Source organism: Dermochelys coriacea, chromosome 1 (genome assembly GCF_009764565.3).
Source record: "Dermochelys coriacea isolate rDerCor1 chromosome 1, rDerCor1.pri.v4, whole genome shotgun sequence".
In the NCBI taxonomy this organism is placed as follows: domain Eukaryota; kingdom Metazoa; phylum Chordata; order Testudines; family Dermochelyidae; genus Dermochelys; species Dermochelys coriacea.
The window spans coordinates 161,414,311-161,422,503 of record NC_050068.2 but is presented as its reverse complement, the minus strand read 5'-3'; the positions used below and the strand labels follow the sequence as shown (position 1 = coordinate 161,422,503).

General features: G+C 43.7%; 1 non-coding gene across 1 annotated transcript; it reads right to left on the bottom strand.

The window, feature by feature from the left end:
• Positions 1–847: 847 nt before the first annotated feature.
• LOC119850261 lies at positions 848–1,040 on the bottom strand. Its single transcript, XR_005290794.1, has one exon. It is a non-coding gene; the product is annotated as a U2 spliceosomal RNA (small nuclear RNA).
• Between the last annotated feature and the right edge of the window lie 7,153 nt (positions 1,041–8,193).

Here is an 8,193-nt window from a genome sequence, read left to right as displayed (position 1 = left end):
AACTGGCTAATGGCTTCAGTTTTGTCAGGTGTAAAACTGGCCCTTCTCTGCCCATGCTGTGCTTACCCTTCCCCCCAGATACCCTCTGGCTTCTTCCTTGCTTCCTGAGCTGGTATTTGTCTTGGTGCTGGTTGAAATGAACTGGGGCTTCATCTTTTATCAACAGTTTGAAACGAGCAGGGATATGTGACCTCATGGAGATATGTGTGCCCATGTGTGGCTCCTGATCTAATTTCCGCTCATAGCCTGGCTGCCAGATATATGCCTACATCCAGCCCTGTCTTGGATTTCCTGGGTCTGACTGTGATGTGTTCAGCTACATCATTCCGGCATGCCCTGAAATTTGCCACCTCTCTCTGATGCCCAGCTGAGCTTGGGCCTATTGCATGGTTGCTTGGCAAGCGGCTGTTGGTGTCATCTATGCCAAGGCAGAGGAAATGGAGAGAGGGAAGGATGGAAGGCCAGGGGTTTCAAAACAAAGAAATTACTGTGGTGGAGTCCCGCGACGGTGGGAAATGAACACCCGGGTACAGATATGTGCAACCCCACTTCTAATTACCTCCTCTTGTGTGTGGCCCTCATGCAGCGCATTGGTTAGGTCCCGGAGGGTTCCTCAGCCTGTCTGGTGGGATAGGATCTGTCCATAGGTTGCCGCTGCTACTACTGCTCCTGCCGTTAGCTGAGTGGCTCCTGTGATTCTTCTCCTGTGCACATGTGCTGCCGATGAGTGCTGGGTGTGGTGAGTGAGCTCCTTTTTCATCTCAGGGACCTTGGTCTTGTAGGGAGTGGTGGTGTGGAGGCACAGGGCAGGATAGAGGGGTTGCAGGATATGTGTGTGGGGGGTTGTTTTGTTTTTGTTTTTTTTGGAGGCTCTGCAATACCAGGTCAATGCATGGGGTGGAAAGAGCAAGCCCCTATGCCATCCCCCTGTTTCAAAAATCAATTTAATATACAGTCACCAAATAAAGGACAGATCAGATATTAAACTGATAAGAACAGATATAATGTAGATAATTTTTGTACTTCACGGTCCAAGAGACGCATGTAAGGTTTTCATCTTGGGGCCAAAAGACCAAAAACATCAAGACACTTGATCACAGCCTTGGTTATGTGAGGAAGCGGGCGGGGATGGAACTGATCTCTTCCCTGCTGGAACTGTGTGAGTGTCAGTGACGAAAGCTGTTTATGGTGGATTTGTTTTTTCCCAGTGGGCTTCTGGGACCTTGTATACTTCTGGAGCATGAGACCTTCTATGTAAAACCAACCTTTTGGGGAAGACAGCCCCATTTCAGCTCCCATGGTAGGAAACTGTTCCCAGCAATGTGTAGATCGCATTAGGTGATACCAGCCTTTTGAATACCTCCAGGGCATAGAGCCATGGAGCTTCTGCTGCCATTAAATGCAGGGCATTTCTGATATGCTTCAGAATTTGATTGAGGGATAATTGGAGAATGTCTCTTGAATTGGGTGTGGTGGGTTACTGAGCAATGGAAGAGGGATATGTCTGTGATGGGGCAGCTTGTCTTTCTCCCCTCTCCTCATTTTCCCTCAGGATCCATCCACCTCTCTGTGTGTTCTCTGCTGATTTTTAGGGGGGTATTTTAAACATGGCCATTTACACCTGTGCAAAGTGATGTAAAGTGCTTCTAAATCAGAATTCTCCACCCTATATCAGTGCAGTGTATTACACTCACTTTGCACAGGTGTCAATGACTATGCAAGTCAGTGAAGAATCAGGGCCCTCTGAATCTATCCCAGTAGTACAATGGTATTTGAGAGTGCAGCAGCTGAGCCACTCCATGAAGTAAAATAGTTAATAGCTAGGCAGATGGTGAGCTAATACTACGGTTTATTATGGAAAACCAGGCTTGCTTTACTGTTACTTTGTCCATTTCCCATCACAGTGTTTGCCTGTTTGAGCCACCTGTTTGTATCTTGTCATAAACCAAGACTCTAAGTCTTGGAGTCTGCCACAAGATCTGCATCTTTACTGCATATCTGTACAGTGCCTAGAACAGTGAGTTGCTCATCCTTGATTATGCCCCCTGGGTGCTATGGTACAACATGTAAGAATAATGTCAACGTGTAAATTATAGATGTAAACTATAGAGTCAGCGTCCTACTGATCTGAACAGGGGACAGTTCACAACTCTCTAATATTTTTTCAGGCCTTTTGTAGACTCAGGAGGACAACATCTATTGGCTGATATTTGGGTGGTTTTCTTCACAAAAGTAATAGAGAATGGATGAGGCTACCCCAGGATGAAGTATAGCAGAGGGAAAATGATAAGCAAAGCACCACTGGCAGTATGCACAGACAGGAGAGGTAGCTGAGGGAGAAATAAGAGAGAGAGGAAGAAAATCAGGAGACTACTGGATTGAGAGAGCCAAAAAATGACAGAGTAATTATGTGTGTTGAAAACAGCAGAAGACTCTAGGAGGAGAAGATTAGGCCCTTTTAGGAGTGGTTCAGAAGGAAGTCAGTTGTAAACTTGTTAAGAGCAGTTTCAGTGGTGTGGAAGGGACAAAACTGGATGGCAGATTATATGAGAAAAGTAGAGGAAACTCAAGGCAGTGGGAATAGAGTGCACACTCAAAGATTCTCTAGGCAAAGTGGAGGTGGGAGATAGAGTTGTAGCTGGAGAGGCAAGTGTGGCCAATGAAGAGTTTTTATGACAATGTATATCAAAATTTTTATTCTAAATACAAACCTAGATGAGTGAGAGGTAAAAATTCTATTGTTCAAAGCCTAAAATTGAGAAATATCATTGTTATCCTTGAATTAATTCTGCTTATATTTCTCAGATGTAATCTATACTGCCCACTGGGATTCACATCAAATGTAAAAAATAGCAATATCATATACCCCGGATGAGACTCTCAGCTGGTGTAAATTGTTGTAATTCTCTGGATGTCAGTGGAGCTACGATGGCCTACGTCTTCTGGGAACCTGCCCCTATCATAGAATATCAGGGTTGGAAGGGACCTCAGGAGGTCATCTAGTCCAATCCCCTGCTCAAAGCAGGACCAATTGCCAGCTAAATCATCCCAGCCAGGGCTTTGTCAAGCCTGACCTTAAAATCTTCTAAGGAAGGAGATTCCACCACCTCCCTAGGGAACGCATTCCAGTGTTTCACCACCCTCCTAGTGAAAAAGTTTTTCCTAATATCCAACCTAAACCTCCCCCATTACTCCTTGTTCTGTCATCTGCTACTACTGAGAACAGTCTAGATCCATCTTCTTTGGAACCTCCTTTCAGGTAGTTGAAAGCAGCTATCAAATCCCCCCTCATTCTTCTCTTCTGCAGGCTAAACAATCCCAGTTCCCTCAGCCTCTCCTCATAAATCATGTGTTCCAGCTTCTTGTCCACTGTAACCCCTAGGTCCTTTTCTGCAGAACTGCTGCCTAGCCATTCAGTCCCTAGTCTGTAGCGGTGCATGGGATTCTTCCGTCCTAAGTGCAGGACTCTGCACTTGTCCTTGTTGAACCTCATCAGATTTCTTTTGGCCCAATTCTCTAATTTGTCTAGGGCCCTCTATATCCTATCCCTACCCTCCAGCGTATCTACCTCTCCTCCCAGTTTAGTGTCATCTGCAAACTTGCTGAGGGTACAATCCACACCATCCTGCAGATCATTAATGAAGATATTGAACAAAACTGGCCCGAGGACCAACCCTTGGGGCACTCCACTTGATACCGGCTGCCAACTAGACATGGAGCCATTGACCACTACCCGTTGAGCCCGACAATCTAGCCAACTTTCTATCCACCTTATAGTCCATTCATCCAGCCCATACTTTTTTAACTTGCTGGAAAGAATACTGTGGGAGACCGTGTCAAAAGCTATGCTAAAGTCAAGGAACAACACATCCACTGCTTTCCCCTCATCCACAGAGCCAGTTCTCTCATCATAGAAGGCAATTAGATGAGTCAGGCATGACTTGCCCTTGGTGAATCCATGCTGACTGTTCCTGATCACTTTCCTCTCCTCTAAGTGCTTCAGAATTGATTCCTTGAGGACCTGCTCCATGATTTTTCCAGGGACTGAGGTGAGGCTGACTGGCCTGTAGTTCCCAGGGTCCTCCATCTTCCCTTTTTTAAAGATGGGCACTACATTAGCCTTTTTCCAGTCGTCCGGGACTTCCCCCGATCGCCATGAGTTTTCAAAGATAATGGCCAATGGCTCTGCAATCACATCCGCCAACTCCTTTAGCACTCTCGGATGCAGCGCCTCTGGCCCCATGGACTTGTGCTTGTCCAGCTTTTCTAAATAGTCTCGAACCACTTCTTTCTCCACAGAGGGCTGGTCACCTCCTCCCCATGCTGTGCTGCCCAGTGCAGTAGTCTGGGAGCTGACTTTGTTTGTGAAGACAGAGGCAAAAAAATTAAAACACATACTCTGCTGAGGAGTGGCTGATTTTCATCCAGACAGCCAGATTCAAATGACTGAGAAACCTTTGCTATATTACCACAAGTTTTGTGATATAGTGGGAAGTCTTAATAGTAGCCTTTGGATGTCTGTTAATAAGCAATTGTGAGCAAAATGAAAAAAATGTGTCATACATATAGAGGGTGAAATCTTGGCTCCATCAAAGTCAATGATAGTTTTGCCTTTGACTTCAGTGGGCCCAGGATTTCATCCATAATGAATATGTCTTTATAGGGCGTAAGCTAGAAAGATTCCACCCCTCCACATGCCTTCATCGTGAACAGGATTTATAATTTAATATCCGTCAAAGTAATGATGTTTCTGAAGCTGAAAAGCTAATCTTCTCTTTCCCTGAGCATAGCTCTTATTAAAACATGCATCCCAAATGACCATGGACACAATCTCCACCAGCCCAGTAGGTCTGTGCATGTTTCCTGAAGGGTGTGACAATCTGTCACTCAGCATGAGTATCTTACATTAGAACTGTTGAATTGTACAGCAGGTGTGTGAAAGAAGGAAGGAAGGAAAGCAAGCAAGCAGGCAGGCAGCCAGCCAGCCAGCCACCCACACATTGCTGCAACATGCCTGCTACAGCCTGCTCTAATACTGCTGAATGTAAGCATCTAAAAATCCACTTGGACGTTTTTAACTTTTAGGTCCCTGCCTTACCTTTTGGACATTCACTTGCTGTGTACTGCAAGACAGATGCAGGCTAGATAATTATATGGACAGAGAAATCCTGTGTCTCGAATTAATTCTGTTGAAAATGGTGGGTCAGTAGGTAGGGCCAGCTCTACAAGCCAGGCAGAACAAGTGGTCACCTAAGGCAGCAAAAGAGTCTGTAAGTGTTTGGGTGACTGAGGGCCAATAAAGGATAAACACTTACTAGTTTGCTTAGGGCAGAAGAAGCCCTAGAGCTGGTCTGGCCCTGTAAATGGGCTAACATTAAAAAGTACATTGGGACAGGACCAGCTCAAATTTCACATAGTAAAATCAACATGAGATTTTTATGGGGTTTCCCACCTAAATGCTAGCCCAGTAAATAAAAAAAGGTGCTTACAGAAATGTTGCATTATCCGTAGTAGGCAGTGTGAAGTAACCCTCTTGTTGTAAAATATAAACAGTCTGCATCTAGGGTTTGCCAGCTTTATTTAGTTATTTATTACTACTAAGCAATGAGATATTTTTAAATGTCCTTCCCCACTAATGTAATACATAATATACAATGCTGTTAGTGGGAGAAAAAAATGGCTTAAGGGAATAGATATTGGGCTGTAAAGCTTTTCATCTCTAATCACTAGTTCAAATCCAGGTCAGGCTGGGTAATGATCAAGAGTGGTTACTATCTTATTGTTGTTTGGTAGCCTGTGGGAAATTGGTTTGATAGATTAGATCCAATGGACACGTATTTACATAATAAAAATATCACTATACATGTTAGTCATTGGCAAACTTCCTTGTAGTCTCAGGAAAGAGGCCAAAGACTGGAATGGGTATAGACACTGAAATATCCTCTACTCCCCTGGTGCAGAGTTGAGGCAGATTTGTGAAGCAGTATGGGGGCTACTTGCATTGCTAGTGCCTGTCTTGGACAGCCCCTGTTCTATGAAACTTTATTAGCCTCTTTCTGGCACTGGTCAAGATGGCTGTCTCAGACCAGCAGGAGGAAACTTGACTGCTAGGAACTCTTCTTGCCTGTGGGGCTGTTTTCTGGGGGCTCATACATGCACACATTTGAACAGAATTCCTCTGGGCAGTGTCCACTGACTCACTCAGCGCATTCTCAGAGCAATGGGCACTTTCCAAGGTTCTTTGCACTGGGTTCCTCTCTGGTTCCCAGTTACTGTTCCTCTAAACCCATTCCTCTCGCTGCCTATTTTTGGTTGTTCCCTGCAGTTAGTTGACTTCTGTGTCTTGGTGGCCCTGCCCCTCTTCTGAAGGTGAGGCCACTGTTGTTCCTGCAGAAGAGCCCATTTCCCAGAGGTCAAATAGACTGACCCCTTTGAACACCAAATCCACATAAATTTCTTTTAAAAAAAATAACACACTAGCTGTCAGACTGTGTAGTGGCTTGGCAGTAAAGTGACAATGCTGTTGATGGCCTGAGCCATTCTGTAACCTTCTTTAGTGGGTTTTAAGTTGTCAGTAACTCGGTGGATTCTTCCTGATTTGCCAGGATCGAAATTCCATTCCATTCATTGCAGCTCAAATACTGATGTGCAAACAGTTCATTTACAAGTACATATGACATTAAGAAACTCATGCTTTGACTGTGCTTCTGTGCTCCCTTATAGCTAACAGGATATTTAATAACTTCAATGTGCAGCAGAGTACAGTGCACAGAACATGTTAGTATGCCAGGCATACAGTACTAGGATTACTAGAATTAGGATTACTGTTTGACTAGAATATGCACAAACCTCCATACTATGATGGCATGAAGATCCTTTTCGTGGCAATACTCACATAATTGACACAATATTGCAGAGTGAATGAAATATCTAATTCGCTGCTTAGGGTTTAATACAAAGCCCACTGATGTCAACAGAAAGACTCCTATTGACTTTGGTGGACTTTGGAGCAAATCTTTAGTGACTATTAACTTTTCTTAGAGGCAGCTTTAAGCACTCTCATTTAAAACATTTGTTTTGTGGTTGGGGGTAGGTTGGGGGTGACCAGACAGCAAATGTGAAAAATTGGGATGGGGGTGGGGGAGTAATAGGAGCCTATATAAAAAAAGACCCCAAAATAGGGACTGTCCGTATAAAATCGAGACATCTGGTCACCCTAGTTGGGGATGATGCACAAATGTGTCTTTTTTATATCACCTCATTCACTTGCTAGCTTGTCTACAACTGTTGAGAAATATTTTCTTTTCAGCTAAAAATATTGGCCAAAACTCACCTGTTTTAGGTTTAAAACAGAAGGTTTTGATTTGGAAAAACCACTACAGTGCCTTATGGAAGCACTCAAATGCCCCATGCCCCTCTTCTCCTGTATGGTGCAAGCTCCTTGGCCAGACTATAACTCCACAGATGCACCACACTCTCCCTTCTTGCTGACACCCTCTCCCCATCAAAATGCATCCTGGGAGTTTCTGGATGTGTCGCATCCTGGGAAATGTAAGAAGTCTACTCTGTGGAAGAGGATGGGGACATGAGATACCTGAACTACGATTTCCCTAAGAGACCACTTTTCCAAATAAATGTTTTTTGACAATGTCAAAACTTTCCATGGAAAACAAACATTTTTCATTAAAAAAAATACCTGTAGTCAAAACCAAACATTTCTGTTGAAAAACAGTTTTGATGGAAAATTTTCAATTAGCCTTAGTCTACATTTACCCATCCACTTGCAAATGATGAGTAGAAAACTTGCTCTGGTAAGTGAGGGGACTTACTCTTCAGTTACTATAGAATTTAAACTTAAATTTAATAAGTAAAAAAAAAGATTCAAGTCCATATAGTTGTATAGAGAAACCTTCTGAATGGGGCCACACACAGTGCTGTCCTTCTGAATCTGTAGGGAGATAGCTTCAAATTGCCTAAATCATGAATCCTGGGTCCTGCTGGAGTTAGTGATCCCCTGGATGATTTGTCAATGGATGACATTAAGCAAGGAAACTGTGGCATGGACATTGATTGCATGAAATGGTTTGTTGTGTCACTTGTTCCAGCAATGTTTTATTGCATCTGTGATTTGTTACACTAACTACTCAACACTGGTTCTGACAGAATCATTTTGTCACATTCATTCACGGCACA